Here is a 24,302-nt window from a genome sequence, read left to right on the forward strand (position 1 = left end):
TGTTAGCTTCCCTTGGCTTGCATCCTAATACACTGTCCAGTTTGCATTTCAAAACCCCAATTTGTGTTTGCATTGTTTATTGGACAGGTGCCATTGTGTCTATAGTCCCAAAGTCCTCCGAAAAATAGGTGGTTGAAATGTGTCCAATGTTCAACATCAGTTAGCTCTGGATGCTTGTGACTGAGCAGCTCTTTGTATCTAGTACTCAGCAGGCTGCCTCCTCATCTAGCTGTAGTTTGTGTGTCTTGGAAAGCATGCCTCTGTGGTAATTGTATGTAACAGCTACCAACCTGTAAGAGGACAAAGTGGAGGACCTAGTCTCTATTTGTCTTTCAAAAGTGGGCATCACAGTTGAATTCTTCATCTTCTGTGCTTACAAGGAAATTGTGATGAAAATTAAAGGCTTGCTTGCCAGTGCACTTGTCTGTGTTTTCTTTCCAGTTATTCAAGGAGAGCAGTTCAATGGTTGTCTGAGATTTCCTGAGGATTCTGTTGTCTACTTTCATCATGGTGACATTTATAATAAAACTGAAGTTTAGCTGAGGAACAGTATGCTTAAATAAGGTACAGAATGTAATCCAGAAGGACCTGGACAAGCTGGAGAGGTGGGCCCAGGTGAACCTCTTCAGGTTCAACAAGACCAAGTGCAGGGTCCTGCACCTGGATTGGAATAATCCTCATGATCAATACTGGCTACAGGATGAGGTGATAGAAAGCAGCCCTGTGGAAAAGGATTTGGGAGTTCTGGTGGATGAGAAGCTGCACATGAGCCAGCAATGTGCACTTGCAGCCCAGAAGTCCAGAGGTATGCTGGGCTGCATCAAAAGAAGCGTGGCCAGCAGGTTGAGAGAGCTGATTCTGCCACTTTAATCTGCTCAGGTAAGACCTCACCTGGGGTACTGTGTCCAGCTCTGGAGCCCTCAACACAGCAAAGACATGGACCTGATAGAGTGGGTCCAGAGGAGGGCCATGAAAATGATCAGAGGGCTGGAACACCTCTGCTATGAGGACAGGCTGAGGGAGCTGGGGGTGTTCAGCCTGGAGAAGAGTAGCCTCCAGGGAGACCCAATATCAGCCTTCCAGTACCTGAAGGGGGCTTCAAGAAGGCTGCAGAGGGACTGTTTCCAAAGGCCTTCAGTGACAGGACAAGGGGCAATGGTTTGAAATAAGAGCAGATTTAGGTCGGATGTCAGGAGCAAGTTCTGCACCACGAGGGTGGTGGAACACTGGAACAGGTTGCCCAGGGAAGTGGTTGAGGCCCCATCCCTGGACATGTTCAAGGTCTGGCTTGACAGGGCTCTGAGCAACCTCATCTAGTGGAGGATGTCTCTGCTGACTGCAGGGGGGTTGGACTAGATGACTTTTGGAGGTCCCTTCCAACCCAAAACCCAAACCATTCTGTGATTCTAAGTTAGCAGGTTTCAGTAAAGCAGTATCTTAGTGCTCTGTGTCTGAGTGAAGCAAAGTTGGGTTGGATGGAATCTACAAGTTGGAGGCTGTGACTTCACACTACATTGATTGCTTAAAAACTGTTTTCATGTCTCATTGGTGTGGTGAATGGAAACATAAAATGTTTCTCCTATGGTGCTTGAGTACCCAATAGCTCACTTGCAACAGCAGTAACAAAGACTCTTGATCTTGTGTGTGTTACAGAATTCGTGCACTGAACTGCATTTAGTTCTTGCTTTAAAAGATTGAAGTGAACCAAGTGTGGGTTGGGCTTATTTGAAGTAGTTTGTAAGGCTTGTCATCCAGGATGTATTCAAAAGATAACATGACTTTTTAAAAACTGGCAATTTATCTGGGGGATTATTAATAAATCAAGTTAAAGAAAGATAAGGTTAATTGAATTTTTAAACAAGTAGCTGTATTATCCTTCAAGCACCTTGGAGCTCATACAATATTCACACCTTTTTTTTCTCAGGAGTGCTTTGATATGTTTGAATTCCCTTTTTAATGAGTACTTGCTTTTTAAGTCAGTTAATTGGGTTAACCCTTAGTGTCCAAGCAGTCAGTTTGTTGCTGTTTTTCCTCTGCTGTTGTACTGCCTTGTCTGGGTGACTGCAATTAGTTACTCTTCCTTTGCAAGTATTTTCAGGCATGAAGCTGCTACGTCTGCTTTTTCTGGTGATGATGATGCTTAGGGCCATTTGACAGGTAATCATTAGAACTTAGATCCTTGCAGACTATGGAGTCTTTTCTGCTATCATTGCAGGGGGATTTATGTAGGCAACTCCTATTAATGTTAATGGGACTTGCATGTGTAAATCCTCCTTGTATCAATGGGAAAATTGACCCCTGAAAAAAATACCTTTGTGTTAGACTTGCTGATTCAGAAACATCCAGGCACTGTCAGCCCCTGTGTGGAAATGTGATGGAGAGCCTGCTTTGTGCCCTTTCACTGAAATGCTATGAAGAGGACTTGGGGAATTTTCAGGGCTTTTATCATCTATGTTGTATTTTGTGTTTTCTATACATCTCCAAATCTTATCAGAGTTCCTCTAACAACTCTTTATGTAGTTAGTATCACTTTCAGTACTCAGGAGGTTGCATGGCTCCTTCAGCTTTGGATCTCATTGCATTGTAGGCCCCTCTCTCTGTTCCAATGCCTCACCACTCTGAGCTGTCTTCTGGGAAGGGACCAGTTACAATCAATTCAGCTCACTTTGGGGGGCAGTGACAGTGGGAATTTGAGACACTGATACAAAATGTGAAGTTTTTGCAACAGATCAACAATGCAATTGTTTCAGTAATGAGATGGCAAATGCCACTTAGGTGTGTGTGATGTGGAGAATAACTTCTTTCATGTGATAAAGTTACCATAGAAGGCTGCTTTCAGCTGTAGAAGCAAGCAGTAGAAAATGGTCCCCCATATGGAATTCATGTTGTCAGCCTCGTATCTAGCAGAAAGATTACTTTTGGTGGAAATAGAGCTTATTAGCAATTCCACAATTATGTTTATTTACAGGCTGCCAGTTCATGTGTGTAGGGGTGAATGGTTCTTCAAAATCTGGCTGTGGAGCCGGGCAGGAACGTGGTAAATCTCAATGACATTTGAGATTCAGAAAGTTGACAGTGAAGCATCAGGAAGCTGCAGTTGTTGACTGCATGGGAGTTCTGATCAGAGGAGACTTTAATGGAAAATACTCCTCCTGTCACAATTCTAACAGACAATATATTTTACACCACTTGCATACTTTGACACAAAAGATGGAAGGTATCAAGCTGAGTGTATATCAAGACCCAGATGTATTTGACTAAACAATGGTTGCATAGAGAGCTGTTGGCTCCCAGTGTATATAATGCTGCTCAAGTGTCAGGTTTATGTAGGTGATTTCTCAATCCTGGGAGGAAGCTTCTTTGAGAGTGCTGCCAGCTTTATAACTGCCCAGCACACTGAATTCAGCAGGACACTTCTTCACCTGCTTTCACTTTTTTCTGTTACCTTAGAAAAATTTTTAGAACTCAAAAATGTTAATTTGGCTTTCTATGGTGGAGTCACAGCATCAGTGGATGAGGGAAGAGCAACCAATGTCATCTACCTGAGCTTGTCTAAAGCATTTGATACTACCCCACAGGGTATCCTGGTCACCACGTTGGAAAAGCATGGACTTGAAGGGTAAAGCACTCACTGGATAAGGACCTGGCTGGATGGCCACACTCAGAGAGCTGTGATCAACAGCTCAGTGTCCAAATGGAGACCAGTGACAAGTGGTGTCCCTCTGGCCTTGGTACTGGCATCAGTGCTGTTTAACATCTCTGTCAGCCACGTGGACAATGATGACACCAAGGTGTTTGGTCTGGGTGGTGCACTGCTGGAAAGGGATCCATCCAAAGAGACTTGTGCAGGTTTGAGAGGTGGGCCCAAGACAACCTCAGGAAGTTCAACAAGGCCAAGTGCAAGGTCCTGCACTTGGGTTGGGGCAATCCCACGCACAAATTCAGCAATCAGCACAAACTCTTAGTTCAGTGCTAAATAAAAATAGCAAAATTATAGTTCTCTTAAAAATCTTTTTCTGATTATCCATATTTTGCTGGCAGGCTGTAATGCATATTGTTTAATTAGGACTTAATGCTAATGTCATTAACATTCCATGTGATAATTCAGAAGGCTGCCTATTTATAGACATAATGAAAGTCATCATATTTTTGTAGCAAAGTGCTTTTGTGTGTGTATTAAGTTAAGAACTAAGGTGCTGTAATCTGATGGTAGCTTTGAATTTCATTATCCATGGTCCAGAGAGCCTGAAAAAATCATAGAATGGCTTAGGTTGGAAGGGACCTTATTGTTCATCTCCTCCAACCTCCCTGCCATGGGCAGGAGCACCTCTCAACTAGACTCAGCTGTGACTGTCACCCTTGATTGTGCAGAGAAGACCAAGAACTAATCAAGCTAAGAAAAGTGTTCTCTGAAGTTGTTTGGTGTCTCCACAGTGCTGGGCTGCGAGAGGCTTTCATCGAAGCCTGTCCTCTGCTGCTCTCTGAAAGGGCTTTCTTTACAGTGTCAAGTCTGTTGGGGTTATGGATGCTGTTGGTAGCTTCACTTTGCAGGGCTTAAACCTATTGCTACTGCAATCAGTAGGTATTTTTCTTATAAAACCACTTGGCAAGATTCTTAAAGGATTATTGGAGTTTCTGGATTACTGCAGATGAATTCATTCTTTTTCACTGAACTGAATTACAGCAATTTATCTGTTCTAGTATATTATCAAATGTATGAAGCCAGCCTTACAATGTAGTTCCTTTGAGAAGAGGCTTTTTTTCCCCCCACAGAATAAGCAGGAAGGATTTCTCAAAGCTGTGTATTTTTCTCAGAGCAATGTTGCATACAGACTGGAGATTGATTTTTCATTATGCAATTCAACAGAAGAAGCAATCAGTTTAATGGTTGACAAACTTTGACATTCAAATAAAAATGTTGCTGGTATTTTCATAAAGACCTGTAGGCAAAACTAGATTCAGTGACTTTAATTTATGCAATAGTAAATGTCTGCCAAAACATTGTACAAATGACTGTATAATGAGGCAATAATAACTATGAGGAAGGGAAGGAAAGGAAACAGAGGCCAAATCTCTCAGGTTTTACACATGATATAATTCACAAAGCCTTTCATGTAAGATATGGCTCTACAGCATCCTTTTAAACAACACATTCTGCCTTGAAAGCAACTGCTCAGAATCATCAGAACACTTTTCTCTGAAGCTCTATGTAGTACCAGGTCACAATGTTTAGTTTCTCTCCTTGGTCAGTCTTCTTCCTACCCAGGCTGCATTTCCTGCTTGACCCCTTTTCATCTCATGGTATACTCTGCAAAGACCAGCTAAAAAAAGAGCCTTGTTCATAGTGCTTCTATTATGTTCTTATCATGTGCCTGTGAGCAAAAAGGAGGTTAAGAGAAGGCCTTCTGTCAGGTAGAAAAAGAAAACAGCAAAAGGCTTGCAAGTTGCTGGGTTTGCTTGTGTGTTGGCTGTTCTAACTGGTTTGGGGAAAGAAGTCTGCAGTATGCTTTGATCAAGAGCTTGCCATTAGCACTGAGGTTAATGTCTGGAGGGAAGCTGGCATCGTAAATGCTTCCTCCCGAGTGCAAAAAGTTTTTGGTTGGTTTTTATGTTGGTTTGGTTTGGTGTCTGTTTGTTTAAATACAACCAACTGTAGTATTGTTTGTCCTGGCATGTCTCACAAGTCTTTAATCATCTTTAGCGGGGAAGTGTTACTCTTATGTTTACACTTTGCAGAAGCTGAGTCAAGGACAGCCGTGACTTGACACCATGTCCAGTGTGTGAACAGCAAGTCTTCTCTGGCAGTAGAATTCAGGGGGTTTGCAGCTCTGTTTAAGCAGTGTGTGAGGGGATGGTGAGCTACTGGAAACAAGGCAGAGCCTGTGAGCTGTCCTTGTATCCATCGTAAGCAAGGGATCGTGTCTGTACCAGGTATTTTTTTGCCTGTCAGAGATGTGAGTGTGCACTTAAGGCATGGAGGGTTGGTGCTTTAAAGCTTTAACAATTACTCACGAGGATACGAGTTTTTCCTCATGTTTGTGAGATTTATGTTTCCTGTTGACACTTTGCAGCATGAAAGGAGCATGCATGTTGCACCTGCAGAGCAAGGCCGTATTTGGTATTTACTGTAAGTGTGCATTAAAAGCTGTGAAAGAAAATACAAACTGGAGGAGGCAGTAACTGATTGACATCTGTGGACATCATTTTTCTTTTGTGGTTCTGGCATTTCATGCATTGCTAAATGTCAGCCACAGCTATCTGTCGTATGTGTCAGCAAGCAGTACAGCATGACAGCTGCTCTTTACCGTTCTGTAGCATCGGTTCCACCTGGTTTTACCTTTGTTGTCTGTTTCTTAGCAGTCCAAAGTAAAACCAGGTTGTGGTTGCAATTGCCACTGAATTCTCTCCAGTGCTAAGGCCTTGAATATTCAGCACTGTGTGCAGTTGCTAACAACAGGTCCTCTCTTCCCTCTTGGTGTGGTGCTGTAAGACACATGAAGTTCCTACAAGCACACTGCACGTACTTAACACTGTCACACTCTGACCATTACTTATTCTATGTTAAGAATTAACAATCATTATTGAAAAGTTTGTATTGTTGATAGGTAATGCTGTACTCTGTACCTATCTTTAGAACAAATTTGTGGATAGAAATGCTGGGCTCTCACCCAGTTTACTTTTATTACAGGTAGTATCTAGTGTGGAGCATATAGGACAGGCACAAGTGGAATTAAGTTTTTAGCTAGGCCTTTTTCTTCACATGAGCATTGTTACATGACTAGTTTTAGGAAAAGCATGGCCAAGTCATGCCCTCTGTAGTCAAATCTCTTTACAAATCATTGCTGTAACAATGTAGTTTTAAAAAGATTGTTTGCATTTTGAGTATTTCCTGATTCGGCCACTGTTGTTGGTTAAAGCTTTAACAGTTCATGCTGATTTTACTTGGCATTGCACAGGCTTAGTTTTGATCTCTTTGGTTGTCTTACTAACCCTGTTAAGCAACAGTTGTCACTATAGAATCCTAGAATGGCCTAGGTTGGAAGTGAGCTCAGAGCTAGATACTCAAACCTCCCCACAATGGGCAGGGACACCTCTCAACTAGACTCAGCTGCTCAAGGCCTCATCCAACCTGGCCTTGAACACTCCCAGGGAGGAGGTATCCACAACCTTCCTGGGCAGTCTATTCCAGAGTCCCTTGTGCTAAAGAACTTCTTCCTAAGATCCAGTCTAAATCTGCTCCCCCTTAGCTTAAAACCATTCCTCCTTGTCCTAGAATTGCTACAGCTGCAGTAAGCTCAGTAATCTAATACAGAAAAAAAGCATAAAACACAAGGTTCTGATTCAGAATTAGATGCCTGACTTCAGTCAGAGAAGAGGTTGCTATCAAATGCTTGCCTCTGCCTTTGAAAACTTACCCCTATACCTATTCTGGCAAATTAAGTGATTCACATATTACATATTTATGCTGACTTGGAGCTGCTGGGCTGCAGTAGGTGTGCTGCTGCAGACAGCTGTTGGCAAAAAAAATCTTTCAGATGTAAAGGCCTCGGATTTTTGAGCCAGAAGGACTGAGTTCTGCTGCTTTACAGCTCTGAAGTTCTGCACACCTTATTTTTCAGACTCCTACATCTTTGAAATTGTAGGTGGTACAGATTTGGCACAGGTCATTCTTTGAAAAAAAGTCTTTTATCCTAAACTGTAAGGGAAGCAATATCCACAGAACGTGAAAACGTCGATCACAAAGGCTTAGCTTCTTAAACGTCTTGATTTGCGTGGTGATATAATTTACACTACGTAGCAAACACTCGATGAGATACTTAACCTAAGAAGTAAGACTGATACTGCTGATCAAATGAGTCTGTTTGCTGAGAGTTGTGCAAAAGATTACTGCAGGGAGACTGCTGTTGGCTTTAAATTCATGTGACGTCCAATACACCAACAAATAAGCAGTAGGTGTTTCAGGTATTAGATGAGTTATTAATTTCTCCTTACAATGATGTAGATCTGGGTGTACTCAGGGATCCTTCTGTACTGTCAAACATATATTTCTGTAGCAGTTTTTTTATATACCGTGGGGTTCTTGATACAAAATGTAAACATACCATTTAACAGCAGTCTCACAGAGTAATTGTAGGGAAAAGGAAGACTGAGAAACACTGAGTTAGTGTGATAACAAAGAAAGTAGATTTTAGAGGCAGTTTATCTCCTGCTGAAATAGAACAGGAGTTGCATCAAGTAGGGTTCTCTAGTTTTTAAACTAGTGGTTAATTCAACATTGCATCATAGAATGGCTCAGGTTGGAAGGGACCTTGGACATATCTGCTCCAACCTCTCTGCCATGGGCAGGGACACCTCTCAACTAGACTGGGCTACTCAAGGCCTCATCCAACCTGGCTTTGAACACCCCCAGGTGGTCCTTGAACACCTCCAGGATCGTTTGACCCAGTATCATTTCATTTTGGTATGAAAACCAGGTGCTGCTTACATTTTCAGTCTAGTGGGCTGTTAGGTGAAGCTCTTAGGTGTAAAACATTTTGTTTAACCACACTTCAACACCAGAAAATTCAGAGACCTGTCAGGGAAGGCATCTAGCTTTGAAACCCTTCTGAAACCATGCAAGGTGTAAGTAGCCCTTTGTGTTTAAGTGAACAGGTTTGGAACTGTTGTGTTTTTTTAGACTCAGCTTCAGTTTTGGGAAGCGATCCTAAACTGCTCTGTAGGTAGTGCTGAAGTTGGAGCTTGGTAGCTAAACAACCATCGGCATGCTAGCATGGGGCTGCATCTCAAGTAATTAACAATGAAGCAACCAAACGTTCTCACTTCTTCCTGACTACATCATGCTTTCTCAGCAACACAACTAAACCAGTTTGCTAACCTCCAGCACTTGTGTCAGCAGCAAAATTGAAGGTATTTTTGTCACCTGCACTGCTGTCAGCAGAAAGGGGGGAAAAAAAAGAATGAAAGAAAGAAAGTAGAGGAACATAATTTCAGCACTAACATAAGTATCAAAATGATTTACCTGTCTGCTCTGCTTCACTTTCATCTCAGCTTTCAGGGCTTCATTCATCAATCTTTTATTTACACACGCATATCTCATTTTTACACAGTTTCTCTCTCCCTGACCAGATGGCTGCGTTGTCTGCTCGGTGTTCATCAAAGAGAATGGGAAAACACATGGATGTGTGCTGTCAGCTGGGTAGGGTTTGGCTAACTCTTTTTCAGCAGCAATTTTGCAAGTATTCAGATAATGAAAAGGAACACTTAGAGTTTTCAGAAAAAATACCACCAAAATCTCAGCCCTTTAAATGTATGGCTTATTTTTATTTATATGGGAATATCATCTTTCAGTCTAGGCAGCAGGTTTGCTTGATCACACACGGCCATTTAAGAGTCAGTAGTATGGTAGGACTAATAGAAAACTGACAGCTGGTCAAAAGAGAAAGGGGTATCTTATATAAAATGGAGAATTCCTTTAATATTGATGGGGTTTAAAAATCTGCTGGTACTCATTTGACTGGCATACACAAGTGCTCTCTTAGTTCATTTTCTGTTTCACCTGCATCACCCATTTTATTCCTGCCTATTTGCATGTAACTCATCTTCTCTGCAGTACTTCTAACCATTTTTTGTTGCATTCTAAGCTTCTGAAGTGCTCTTCATATATAACCTTAGCCTACAGAATTTAGCTTGAGTGGAAGCCATTCAGTTCTGCACCTTGTTTAACATGTAACATATACACAGCAGACATAAGTACTACAAATTGTGCTTCTTTTGTTGGAAATTAGATCATTTCCAAGTATTTGCCTTTTTTTTTTCACCAGGCTTAGTTTCTAGTTTTGTTTAATAGCAGAGTTTGTGGTTGGTTTGGAATTACTTACAGGCTGATTAACTTAGAATCATAGAATCAATAAGGTTGGAAAAGACCTCAGAGATCATCAAGTCCAACCTGGCACCCAGGACCTCATGACTAACTAAACCATGGCTCCAAGTGCCACATCCAATCCTTTTTTGAACACCTCCAGGGACGTGGACTCCCCCACCTTCCTGGGCAGCACATTCCAGTGGCCTATTTCTCTTTCTGTGAAGAACTTTCTCCTCACCCCCAGCCTAAACTTCCCCTGGTGCAGCTTGAGACTGTGTCCTCTTGTTCTGGTGCTGGTTGCCTGGGAGAAGAGACCAACCCCCACCTGTCTACAACCTCCTTTCAGGTAGTTGTAGACAGCAATAAGGTCTCCTCTGAGCTTCTTCTTCTCCAGGCTTAACAACCCCAGCTCCCTCAGCCTCTCCTCATAGGGCTGTGCTCCAGACCTCTCCCCAGCCTTGTTTCCCTTCTCTGGGCACATTCAAGAGTCTCAATATCCTCCTTAAACTGAGGGGCCCAGAACTGGACACAGTACTCGACTAATCTCAGGCAAAGAATGGAAAAGAAAAAGTTCGTACGGAATTTCATTCCATTCCTTTTGAGAGTCAACATTGTGTTATGGATAACAAGATTGATTTTACATCATTCTTTAATATTAATGTTGATAAAGATGTTTGTAGCTATGTCATATGTTTTAGATGCAAGTTGTTGTGAACAGAAGACATATGAAAAATGGATTTAAATCAGCTAAGAGAACTCATAAAGGTGCTAGCAATGGGAAACAGTCTTTTAAAGGCAAGCTTCCTGGGAGGGTGGAAAAGTATTTTGTTCTTCAATGTTCCTCTCAAGAATGTAACATAAATACTGTACTACCACTCAGAATGTTGCCCCTTACAAAATGACTATGGCTTAATAAGCATTGACAAGGACAGAGCCATTATGCATAGTAATACAGCTTGTAATGGTGAGCATCAGCCAGGATAATAAACTACGTGTTAATGCTGCTGGACTCTGATGTGTTCTTGTAGAACAGGGAGAACAGGTTGTAACTACAGAATGGATACTGTCCAGCAAGGAAGTGACTTTGAGAAGGCGAATAAATGACTCAACAGAAGCGCCCAGCAAATGGTGTGTAATAGAGGGTAAATCTGATGATAGTAACTGCTGAAACCGTTGTGTTTTCATTTCTGATTCTGCAGTGTGTTCTCATTCATTCAAGTATTTAAATGGTAAACAATGTTGAAGAACTTAGAGAAGAGCTTCAAATGTGAATCAGGCCAGAGAAACACCTAGAAACTCCTAGGCTGGCTGCTGAGTTACAGCTGAAGAACTTCATAGGATAATGGTTAGTGTACAAATACCATCACTGCATCATTTCTGTGCTAAAGTCTCCTCAGTGCAAACACAGCAAGGAATAGAACCTCAAGCTAAGTAAGTTCTTCATTAAAACCTGTGAAACAGAAAGAAGTGATGGCTTTTCTTTCTCAGAAAGTTCTCAAAGCTGAAATTCCCTTACTGTAAGGCACATGAGCCCATACAAGGCATCTGAAAGACTGCTGGAATTCAAGGCTGAAATTCTGTGACTGCAACAAGGAAATGAGAATAGCAAAAGTTAAAGGTACCTGGCAATTTCTGAATATTACTGCTGTGATTAGAGATCTGAATTTACTGAAAAACTATGCTGAAAAATGGATGGATAAAAGCAGTGCCTCAAAAGAGCAGTCTCTGAGGAGAAATTTCTGGAGGAGTTGAAGGGAAAATGTCCAGACTATTTGCTGTGGTGATTTAATCTCTTTTACAACAATCTACAAAACCATTTTTACTTAGACTGGGAAGGAACTGATGGACATAAAAGAGTGCAAGAAACTGAGCTGAACTGAAAGAGATGTTCTGTTAAATGAGAAACACCAGTCACAGAAGTGAAGCTAAACTAAAACATAGCCCTCTCCTCTCCTTTTATTCTTACCACTGAGGCTGCCCAAAGAAGCAAGCTCTGCTTAAACAGGAAGAAGAAAAACATGCATTTACACCACTGATTGGTTTGTGGGTTTAGAAGTTTCCTATCTATTGCTGAAGATGACTTTGGCTCTGAGGACTACTATGTCAATTTAAACCACTTAATACGTATTTCCAGAGGGAAAAAGCTATCAAATGCTGAAATGCAGTCAGTCTTGAAGCTGGATACATGCCTCAGGGCTGAAATGTAGAGCTAAATACCCAGTTCTCTGCGTATGGAATAATGGGAGAGCAGAGATTGCAGCTGGCCAGTGTCATAGTTACTCGGTTTTGCTTTCAAATTCTCCTTACTCTGTTTTGGTCTGTTGTGACTGAAAACTTAATACTAGATCCCAAGATGCTGAGTCTATCTATCTGTTCAGTACCAGAGCTCTAAAGTGTGAGATTCAAAAAAAGCAGTGACTGGAGGTCTAGTTGTAAGTAGTCACACGATCTGTCTGTGACATTTATTCTACTTCTACTGTTCCACATTATTTCCATGGAGGGAATGTTTAAAAAGAATCTGTTTTTAAAAACCCAAACCACAAGTTTCTTGCAATCTGTGCTGGATGATTATTTTTTTTCCTGCTTCTGCTAGAAGTGGGTAGTGGCTGTGGTATGGAAACCTTTGAATAACGGTATGAGAATTTAGAATACTTTAAAATGCAATTTTTAGTAGTAGAGCTAGAACAGAGTTGAATCCTTCCTCCACTGTGCACAGAGAACAGTGCCATCTGGAGAAGAAAGCCAGAGAGCTGTGTGTTACCTGATGGCAGCAAACAACTGAAAATTCAGAGTCCCCTAAGTGACATGGGACACATTTTCTTGGGGCAATCTAATAGGCTATGAGGACAGCAGGGCATCACTTACATCAGAGCAGGACAACTGTGATTTTGTTGATGGAGTGTCCTCAGCAGGGCATCTCAGGTTTCAGGAATGGTCCATGCTAACAATAACTATCTTTCTGAGGCTGTGAACTGCCCTGAAAATGAATATGAACCCTTGCAGCATAGAAATGAGGAACTTCAATTTCTGCTGAATCATTTTTCTGTGTCCTGGAAGAGAATAGCCATGATAGATGCAATGCAGTGAAAGAACAGGAGCTTCTAGAGTTCCATGCATATCAACAACTTCCAAACCTGCTATCCCTACATCTTTATGATGATATAGAAGCTATCAAAATCCAAATGCCTCCTCCCCCTCCTCCTTTCAATATTATGGAGCTTAATAAATAGCATAGTTTGTTAGTTTGGTGGTCTTTTTGTAATACTGTTGTTAGTATACATCTGTGAGGTGATGCACACTTGCAAAGCTCATAAAAAGCGCTGATATCCCCATTTATGAGGGCAAAAAAGACTGTGACCTGTCCAAAATCACACAAGATTGGGGTATCTCGTATATCAGAGGCTAGCTCTGTCCACAGATTTGCTGCTGCATAGCCCAGAAACCCAAGAGTTATCAACTGCAGTGAAAAACGCTTGAAGTAAAACTGGGAGGGAAAGCAAGAAGTACATTTTTGGGATGGTAATTCTAACTCAGTGCTAACCACTCAAGCCAGAGGACTTGGTAGTCCTCTGAAACTGTCAGCTCAGTGTTGATGCTATGCCTAGCAGTAACTCATAAAGAGAAAATAAAACTTAAGAAACAGAAAGCAAAAAGCAAAGACACCCCTATGCTAAAGCAAGGCCTTACTAGTTATGAAGTTCATGTATATCTTAGCTCAGAAATACTTCTAAGAAGACAGCGAAATAAATGGCAATATGGGGCAGGTTTCTTATAAGGATAGACTGAGCAGCCCAGGACTCTGCAGCCTGTTAAAAAAATGCATGCAGGGAGAGCTGGCAAAGGGCCTGTGGCATCATTAGTGCTTTGCAGAAAGTATTTTAAAAACAGTTTTTCATTATTTTTCATATCGCAAGAGATAACAACATGCCAAAGCATTCTCCTTTCAACAGCCCATTCCTATTGAAAGACGTTTTCCTGCTGTCTTTCTGTTTAAAAACATGTTCCTATTTCCTCCCCCCCCCCCCCCCCTCCCTCCATCCTTCCTGCCCTCCTTCCTTCCTTCCTTCCTTCCTTCCTTCCTTCCTTCCTTCCTTCCTTCCTTCCTTCCTTCCTTCCTTCCTTCCTTCCTTCCTTCCTTCCTTCCTTCCTTCCTTCCTTCCTTCCTTCCTTCCTTCCTTCCTTCCTTCCTTCCTTCCTCCCTTCCCTCCTTCCTCCCTTCCTTCCTCCCTCCCTCCTTCCCTCCCTCCCTCCCTCCCTTCCTCCCTCCCTTCCTTCCTCCCTTCCTTCCTCCCTTCCTTCCTCTCTCTCTCCTTCTGTTTCTTTCTTTCTCTGTGTCTTTCTCTCTTTCTGTCTTTCTTTCTGTCTGTCTTTTTCTGTGTTTAAAGAGCTGGTTAGATTTGAAAACAGTAACATAAGCAACTGTTTCCTTTAAGGCTTCACTCAGGATATGGGCTCTTACTTGTGTGTTCCTATGGATGTGTGTTTCAATTCAAATCCACTGTTTTTCCATTGTAGAACTTCTTTTTTAATACTGAAGTTTGTGAACACCAAACTTCAATCTGCAAGCACTGTAGTCATGTCTAGAAGAGTTACCGAAAACTTCCATGAGAATACAGCAAAATTTTCACACACATTTTCTGAGTGATGACCTAAAACACATTTTGTAATTCTTAGGTAAGTGTCACATTCCTTCCATGTTCCTGCTGTGTTTTATACTGCTTTGTATTTCTCATCTTCTCCCTTATCAAAGGAAGATAGAAGGTGCTGTATATCTAGAAAAGAACTCCCTTCTTTTCAGATCACTTGGTAATGTTCATGTTCATTGTTTTGTCTCATTTGTATAAGAAATATGAACAGAATTTGCAAAAATATTGTGTCTGAGTGGCCTGGTAGAGGGGAAAAAAAAGCATTTCTGATTAAAACCCAAGACCAGTTAGGTATGCAAGACTGCTTCTCATTTATGCATGCAGTTGCCATGACTAGGTATGCACATTGGATAATTGCTAGCACAAATGACTACTGGCATTTGCACACACATTTATCCAATTAGTATGTGCAATCAAAGTAATTTCATGCACAAATTAGCTGCACAATTGTGCATGCCTTCTGCACATGTAATTGTATGCCTAATTGGTCTGAAAGTCTTGTTCATGATGTGTGCCTTGATTTTATTGCAATATAACACAAAAAAACAAGGAGTTTTATTGTTAGAATTGCACATTTTGTGTAGTGTTAGCGTTTGGAAATCACGCCAAACTCTTTTGACTTGATTGCCCAAAGCAAATGGTTTCCTGTGTGCTACCTGACAGTTTAAAATTAAACTTGCCTTGAGTTTTTAATAATTACAGCCTTAATCAATGCAATAAATTGTTTTATCAGTTATGTAGAAATAAGGCCACAAAGCAGCACCATTTTTGCTCCTTATGTGCTACCTATAACATAAAAGTTGTATTTTAATATGAATGTTCACATGCAGAAAGTTAGAAATATCCTCACAGGTTTGCATTACAAGAAAAATGTTAAGCACTATATTTAGCTCTTATATGCATGAAAGCACTATAGAGAAAATACTGGAATCAGTGAATTCATAATTTTATTTCATGTCATTATTCCACATGTGATAATATGCATGAACCAGGACTTCTTTAAAAGGGATTTTATTTGTTTTTGAATCACATTTACTGATTATTTTTTAATCTTTATTATGACAAGCAATTCAAATAGCTGAAGAAGAAAACCTTATTTGTCTTTTAAATACAATCAGAATGATAATTTTTGACCAAGCTGTGTAAAGTAAGCAGCTACTCTACAGGAACAAATATTTATAAGACAGCTCTTATTTATTGCTTGATTGATTAATTAATTTATTTGATCTCAAACATTTTTGCTCTGGTTCTCCTCTTTCAAATAATGTGGTACGGTGTTTTCTGTTTTCTTGCATCCAGTGAGAGGTAGGCATAAAAAAAGAGATGATGGCTTAGGGCTTGGGAAATGTTTAAAAACACCAACAGATTTATTGTCTGCCTTTTGAATTTCCCTGCATTTATGTTTTTCTTTAATATTGTATGTTCTAACAGTCCTAAAAGATTTTCCAAATCTAACTCAAAACATTCTTTTCAAAGAAGAACAGCTCTTAGTTAAGTGTATGGTATCAAGGAGGGGTAATAGGTCGTCAGGCATTTATTGGCAGATAAGGGAAGCCGATAGGCATCTTCAGGGCTTTCCGTATCTACCTTTGATGTGCCCTGACCTTAAGGCCATTCTGGTGATAAAAGCATAGCGATATGTTTCTTGTTATTTTGCTAAAAGACACTGTTTGTGCCATTTTCACATTGTGCAGTGAGCCTGCTAGCATGGCAACATTTCTGAAGCATTCTGCAGCCGGTCAGTCTGCCAAGGCAGCACTGGCAGCCTGTATTTTCAAGTATTGCTTCACACCTTGGGTGATCCTCAGTCCTTAGTTGTCTTACAGCTCTCATACAGATTTAGTTCACCTATTTCACACCCTGGCCCGGTTTTGTGTGCTCTTTTCTCAATGAAATAGTGCTGCTATTTAGAACACTTCAGCACAGGAACATATGACTGGAAAAGCAGCTATGTTTTGCTGCTGTTCCCAGTTCAGTACAGCTGTCTGCCCTTCAGCAGCGCTGCCTGACACTGACACCTGCCGGGAAGGGCCCGGGGAGCTGGGCCAGGCTGAGCTTTGGGCTAAGATCACCTCGGCATTGCTGGGCTAGGCTGAGCCTCGGGCCCTGCTGAGCCCTCAGGCAGCACCCAGCCAGGCCAAGCATCGACAAGTGCTGGGTGTCAGACATCAGCTCAGGCCCCACCGGCTGGGCTGGCCCCGGGGAATCGCTGGGCCCTCTGATATTGCTGGGCCTCAGGCATCACCTCAGGCGTTGCTAGGGTGGGCTGGGCCTCAGGCATTGCCACGTTGGGATGAGCTGAGCCTCAGGCATCTCTGGGCCTTGGACACCCCTGGGACTGAGCCTCAGGCGTGGCTGGGACGAATCTGTGACATAGCTGAGCTAAGCCTCAGGCACCTCCAGGCCTCGGGCGCAGCCAGGCTGAGCTGAGCCTCAGACATTGCCAGATTGTGCTGAGCCTCAGGCATCACCAGGCCGAGCTGGGCTGCGCCTTGCCCTGTTTCAGCAACTTACATATGAGCAAGAAATACAGCAAAGTGTGTGAGTGGTGCTTCCAGAGAGAGTTGTGAGACGAAGCACAAACTGCAGAGTGACATAGCAACAGAAAATTTGACTCCTTGCAAACTGTGCTTGAAGATTTATCGTCATTGTCTTCTATACCACTTAGTTATATTTTAATACTACTTTCAAGAGTTAATTTCGTATATCAAACTGATGATAATTAAGCACAACCTACAAGTGGTACATTTAAAACATTTCAATAGCAGAGCATGAAGAAGTTCCTTTTACCCTGAAATATGCCTGTCTACTCTTAGGATTGGTTTGGTTTTTTAAAGGCAAAAGTAAATTAGTAAAATTTTAGTAGCTTAGAATTTGTTGAGCTTGTGAATAGTGAGTCCAGAGGAGAGTCACAAAGATGATCCAAGGGCTGGAACACCTCTACTATGAGGACAGGCTGAGGGAGCTGGGGTTGTTCAGCCTGGAGGAGAGAAGACTCCAGGGGGACCTTAGAGCTGCCTTCCAGTACCTGAAGGAATCCTTCAGGAAAGCTGGAGAAGGACTTTTCATAAAGGTGTCCAGAGATAGGACAAGGGGGAATGGTTTGAAGCTGAGGCAGAGCAGGGTTAGAATGGATCCTAGAAAGAAGTTCATCAGTACGAGGGTGGTGAGACTGGCGTAGGCTACCCAGGGAGGTTGTGGATGCCTCCTCCTTGGAGGCTTTTAAGGCCAGGCTGGCTGAGGCCTTGAGCAGCTGAGTCTCGTTGAGAGGTGTCCTTGCCCATGGTGGTGAGGTTGGAGTAGATGATCTCCGAGGTCCCTTCCAACCTAAGCTATTCTATGATAAATTATCATCATACTGTAATACCACTGCTTACAACATATAGTTACAGTTTTGTTACTGAGGGTCTGTTCTCATTCACATCTTAAAAACCCATAAAGCAGGAATCCTTCCAGTTGTCCAGAGTTTTGCTTATTTGGAGCAGAAAATAATGACAAGAGCTGCCTACATCACTGCTGATTATGTATCTTTAAATGAATCATCTACCCCAAAGGTACACAGCAAATCCTCTTTCTTTTGGCTTGGTTTTCAAAACTGTTGGGGAATGCTTAGAACAGCAAAAGCCTGCCTGCTTGCACTTGTAGCACTGAGAACATTTTAATGCTACGCTTTCATTTGTCCAAAAGCTGTTCTTTTGTAATCCACTACTTAGCAGAATAACTTGGGTGATTTGCAGATACTGCAGCTGATGAATGATGAAAATGTGACTTGCCTGTGGGTATAGTGGATAAAAATCTCATTAAAACAAAACCAAAAACCCTGCAGATGTAGCACTGAGGCATTTTCAACACTTTTTTTGACAGACAGTGAGATTGCACATACTGTCCTAAATAGCAAGCTTGCACTTATCTTAGCTCATGCACACAATTTTACTTTGAAGATTACACTTTCAAAATAAAATAACTTTTAAACACTTAAAGCCTATCCATAACATCTTTGAAAAGTGAAAACTCATACTCGTACAGGAGAATGGTTTTGTGGCAAGGAGATACTGGAGTTTTTGTTAGATTATATAATCGAGGGAATGGAGGGGTGTGGCAGACTCTTTTGGTACTTATAATTCTTTCTTCATATTTGAATTGTGAGATAAAATGTAATTTAAAATGTTAAAAATGGTAAACTACATGATCATAATTGCAGGGAAAGCTAATCAGTGATTTGCACCATAGGTGTTCACTAATCTCTTACAGTTTTATCTTTGACTGCATGAACTGATTGTAGATTTTTGGAACGGGCCTTATCACATTAGGAAAGCAGATACAGTATTCAGGCCTGACTTTGATCATAGACAAAGCACAGGTATGGACAAGCAAAATAAAATCTAAACTGATCTCAAATTTTATTGGGAAAAGACATTCAAAGTGTGTTTGTTTTATTCAGATGTTGTGGTGAATTTCTGACCCAGACAAATCAGTGGGCAAACTTCCTGTCTGACTTAGAATCACTTAGAATGAGCTGAACTCAGAAACATCATTGTGCCAGGGGAGCTGCTTAAAGGTGTTCAATGCTGTGCTGCTGCTCACCTCAGCCTCAGGAAGATGTACTGAGACCAGAAAAGAGAGAGGGAATGATTTGGACCAGTAGTGCTGTGGATGGCTTCTGTCTGAGGAGAGCCTGAATGGCTGAGCATTGTTTGGCTTGAGAGGACAGAAGGGGGCATATGGTAGTAGGTGATAGAATGAAGAAGGGATTGAAAGTAAATGCAGGATTATCTGAACAACCAAGGAGAAAAAAAAAGGGCAGCTAATTATCAGCATGATGCTTTAGAACAAAAAGGAAGAACTTTTTCACCAACAGTAGAATTTTTAGCAGAGTGATTAGAGTCAAATAGATAAAAAGGACAAAAAGCAACTGGGAAAATGAATGAAGTTGCTGTTCAGAATAACAGTCTGGATGAAATCTTGGTCCCAGTCTCTTGTTTATCACAAGCTAGGGCAGAATACCTGAAGAAAGATCACACTGTCTAACCTGATCCTTGTACTCTTTCCCTAAGGATTTGTTACTAGACATTATAAAACACAGGATAGTGAAAGAGATGCAGTGAGGCAGTTCTCCAATGCCCTGATTTGATTGATTAAGCTCATTCCTAAAAAGCTTTATTCTTGGAGTTTGGAAAATAATTTTCCTGGGTTTGTGATATAGATGGCTGCCTGACCCCTGGGATCCAAAGCCAAGGATCCAAACATAGTCAGAACAGAAATAAGCGCAGGGGTTTGTAGAACTGGGATGATCTATGCCTGAAGTACTAATGTAAGCTAAGCACAGAGTTTCACCTGAGGTTCTCATGTGATCTATGTTGCTAGATCTGTTCTATCCAAATACAAGTAGCAGTTTGCCCTTCAGCATGCCTTGTGGTTGTTTTCCTTCTTTCTCAGATGATGCTCTTCCCTTTGAATATGCCTCAGTGGTTAGGTGAGTATGCTTAGTGCTTTTCTTCTCATAAAAAAACATGGAGATTTGTGCTTATCTTGAATGTGTTTCTGTTGTCGGCTTTTGATCTGAAACTACTTAAGCGCTGCTTATTTACAAGAAAAGAACAGCAGAGGGAGGTGTTCTCTTACTTTCTTGCTATCAGCTGTTCTGATGCATGTAGTGCAAGTCAGTTTCCCCATGTGATTTGAACGGTATCTGAATAGAACAACTATACATTGTACTTTAAATATTTTGTGTTTGAAAACAGAAGTTGGAAGTGTCCAAGATACTTAGCATATGCTCTGGGGCTGAATTTGAATGTGTTTATTCAGACACTTGGAAGGCTTTATATACATTTGAAGGGAAGCAGTTCTGGTAAGATTGACTTTAAGACATACATTTTAATGAATCTGATTTTGGTGTGTTTCCTGGATTTTGAGTCTCTGCAGAAAATGTGATCACTGTGATATATTTAAATTTACTTTTGAAATTCAGATTCAATTTTTAAACATAATTCCAAAATTTTATCTCCTGTAGCTGCTTAGGGACAGTTTCTGGATACTTACACACCTCAGTGCTGAGCTGCACTTCTTCCCTTCTATATTACTGTCCTCTCCTGTTTCCTTTTTCTTTCCTTATCCTAGCAATCCAGTGCATCCTTTTTTCTCCTATCTTGCCCACCCTCTGTTTTCTCCTACAGCCCTTTGTGCTAATCTGCACTTACTTTTCTCATTTGGACACTCCTTCATTCAGGTCTCAGTCTCAGTCCCTCACCTGTCCCATCCCTGCCTTCTATGCCTTTCTGTCCATTTACTATCTTCTATTGTGAAGTGTTTCTCACCAAGGACCTTCAATTTGATACAATCTCTTAATCAATTCCACATCCAGATTTGTGTTCCTCTCTCTGCCCTCAGACCCCTTGCTGTATTTCCGAACAACAGGTTTGCTTTCACTGAGCCTTGAGGGAAATAGCATTGTTGAAAGGTGTGTGGTCTCCATATGAGAACAGAGTGTAGCCATCCCCAGTGAATGTTCACAGCACAACTGTAATAGTTTGTGATAAGCTAAATATTTGCACTGAGGTGGTGACAGAAGTGTCAGTGTCTGTACACCTTGCCTAACCAGAAGCATACATTTGGATGAGTTTTTTTCTGAGTGTCAGTGAGGTGGATGAAAATAGGTTTTGTCAGAGTAGACATATGGATCCCTTCCCAGCTATTTTCAAAAGGGTTCCTGCCCAACCTCTCAGTAACCTAGTTTGTAAAGTGGGGGAACAGTACCTGCTGCCTTCCTATGGTTTTGCTCAGTAATTGGGTCTTTGAAGCATGGTCTTTTGGCTTCCATCCCATTGCACCTGTCCCTTGGTAAAAGGGGATTTGATGGGGCTGTTTGTCTCTGTCTCTCAAATTGCTGAGCCGTTGGTCAGACACTTTCCCAGCTGGGGAGCCATATGTCTCAGTCACTTATCTTGGGTGGCTTTGATTAGGCATTTCTCTTTCAATTAGATGAAAATTGTCAGATTTTAAGCAGGAGTATTAAGAATGTACATTTGTAGATAAAAGGTGAAGTCGGTAGGAGCTGCAAGATACGCAGTACAAGTTTATCTAAAATGGGAAGGAAATTTGAGACCCAGCAGTATTCCTCAGAAGTATAACTGTTGGTAATTGCATGCAATCACATACCCACAAGTACCGGGTCAAGGAATTTATAGGTTTGCTTTCTCAGGTGATAGAAACAATTTATTAACCTTGTTTATTCTTGAAGCTATCAGTTGTTTCATATGCAAATTATAGTGTGACATTTGTTTTCAAGTGTCTCCTCTTCTCTGTACAGATGTTTTTAACAAAGCTGTTTAGGACATGTTAACTTTGGGATGTGGAAATAAGAAAACTGTTGGCACACAGATGCCATTCATCTCTGTACATTTAAACTGAGGAATGTTAAAGTTGCCTTTTTCTTTTCCTCTCTTGAGTCACATTTGAAAATCATTCCTGCTGGTTTGTTCTCAGTGTAGGGGTACTGGTAAGTGCAGGTAGCTGAAGCTATCTTCCATCAATTTTCACAAGAGAAAAAAGCTTAGATGAAAGCATTTTACAGCATGGACAGCATAAAGATTTAGGCAACTTTTAATCAGTAGAAAGTAGATATAGGCATCTTTCATAGGAAAGTGTCTGCTGCTTGCTGGTTGGGTTTTTTTCCATCAACATCAGTAAAATATCAACAATCAACCATATTAAAAGTGAATTCTTACTGTTTTAGACAGAACATTGCATTGTTTTTTCTTCAGCAGAGAAGAGTCTATGTGCTTGGTTTATAACTGACAGGTGCATGAGGATTATTAGAGAACCTAGACTATATTTTCATAGCATTTTCATGCACAGTTATTTAATTTAGGATAGTACTTACCATGTCTACCACTTTCATTTGCATCCAGAAAGAAAATATCATTAGAGAAAATAATGTTAGCTCAGCTACTTCTGCATGTCTTCCTGGCACATAAGTGGCATTGACTAGTGAGGAAGATCTGATCATGAATACTGCAGCATTAGAGTTTGGATTGAAAATCCACTCCCTACAATGAATAGCAAGGCTTAAACTATGGAAACTAAACTGCTGGGCTTTGTCTTGTGTGCAGCACAGTAGACTTATGTTTAATTTCTGTGATATTTTTATGGCATCTGAACATTGTTTGGTTTCATCAATAACTGAGTTTTAACTATGTCTTCTTGTAGCCCTTGATAAATTGGAGTTTGTATTGCATTCAATCCACTTCAGAAGATGTAATGAGGACCTTCACAGTCGCATCAGATTATGAATGAATGAGCTCATGAACGGGTGCTTACTGGCCAGCTGGTAAGTGAAGGTTTTTTAATCTAGCACTTTGGTTAAGGAAGAAAAAGATTTTGAATTTGGTGCAGCATTTGGACACCAGAATTGCAAAATCTGCACAAAGGAAGCAGCTTCAGTCGTTCAGACTGAATCAGAACAGCTGCTGCTTCTCCATGGTGGTTGGCTGTGTCTGGTGAGTTGCTTCAGGTGGAATTACTGTCACATCTCACCCCAACAAGGGACATTCGTAACCTGTTTAGCAATGACCGCTGGACCAAAATATTCTGCACATTTTAAAAGAGTAAAGAAAGAGCTATTAAAAGTATCCCAAACATCTGATGTGTAGGAACTCTGGATCCTCAGGCTCTGGCACATGTTTGTTCCACATGTCTGTCGGATCGGAGCGCGTTTCATGATCTGTCAGTAGGACATGTCATTTAAGTGTTGATTTTGGGGAAATAAACATTTGAGAGTGAACAGGCGTGCTGCTTGCTGAAGTATATTTGAATGACAGCTGTTCTGTTTTCCTAAATTTCAGCATGAAAACTAGCCTGAAGTTTTCAAGAAGTAAATCTGTCAGCTTTTTGATACAAAGGAAGTTTTGAAGGGCCGAAGAGCTGACAGGAGTGGGGGTGGCAACAGTTGCAACCCAAAAATCGGAAATGAATAGGGATTTACTTCATGCTGCGATATACATTCTTGCCATATTTTAGAACCCAAGGTAGGACAGGCCACTGCTAGTAAAAAAAAATACTTTTAAGAAGCTGTTAGGAGTATGCAATCTACCTTCTTCATACATCCAGTGAAGGGCAGAGGCAGCAAAGAACTGAGAATGCAGAGCAAAGATAGCAGAGCTCCGGCTGTGCTGCCTCAACAGGAGCACCAAGCTAGAACCTACCCTGTGTATGACACTTGCCATCATTTCATTATGCTTATAGGGGTGATGGTAATCCTCAGCCTTGTCCAGACTCTTGGAATCTGGTGCATGGCTATAAATTAATAATGCTTTGGGTATCACATCTTTGTTTCTGCAGCTGCTGCTAATGAAATTCTCTGTCTGCAGATTTTATTTAAATTCTCATTTTCTTTTGATCTTGCTGTTAGTATTTGAAGCTGACTGATATTTATCACCATGTTCTCATTACCTGCCCTAGTTTCCCTGATGCATACCCCATGGCCCTCTTGCTTAATGCTGAACAGGCAAAGGTGCTGGCAAATGTATACTAGACAAGCTGATGAAGTAAAACTAATGACTTAGGCTGGGTTCTGAGCTTAAAGCTTTCACCGTTTGGTTGAGGTGCTTTTTTTGGTTTGATTTTCTTCTGGGAGGTGTGAGGGGGATTACACCCAGCAAAACCTCACAGTGTGGAAGCAGCTACTGAGCTAGCATAGCTAGTCTGGAGCTTAATATTTGGTATGCATTCAGTGATTCATCTTGGAAGCTTTGAACAAGTAAAGAGAATATTTTAATTCATATTTTTCTGTGTGTTTC

The sequence above is a fragment of the Dryobates pubescens genome, chromosome 18 (assembly GCF_014839835.1).
Source record: "Dryobates pubescens isolate bDryPub1 chromosome 18, bDryPub1.pri, whole genome shotgun sequence".
NCBI lineage: Eukaryota > Metazoa > Chordata > Aves > Piciformes > Picidae > Dryobates > Dryobates pubescens.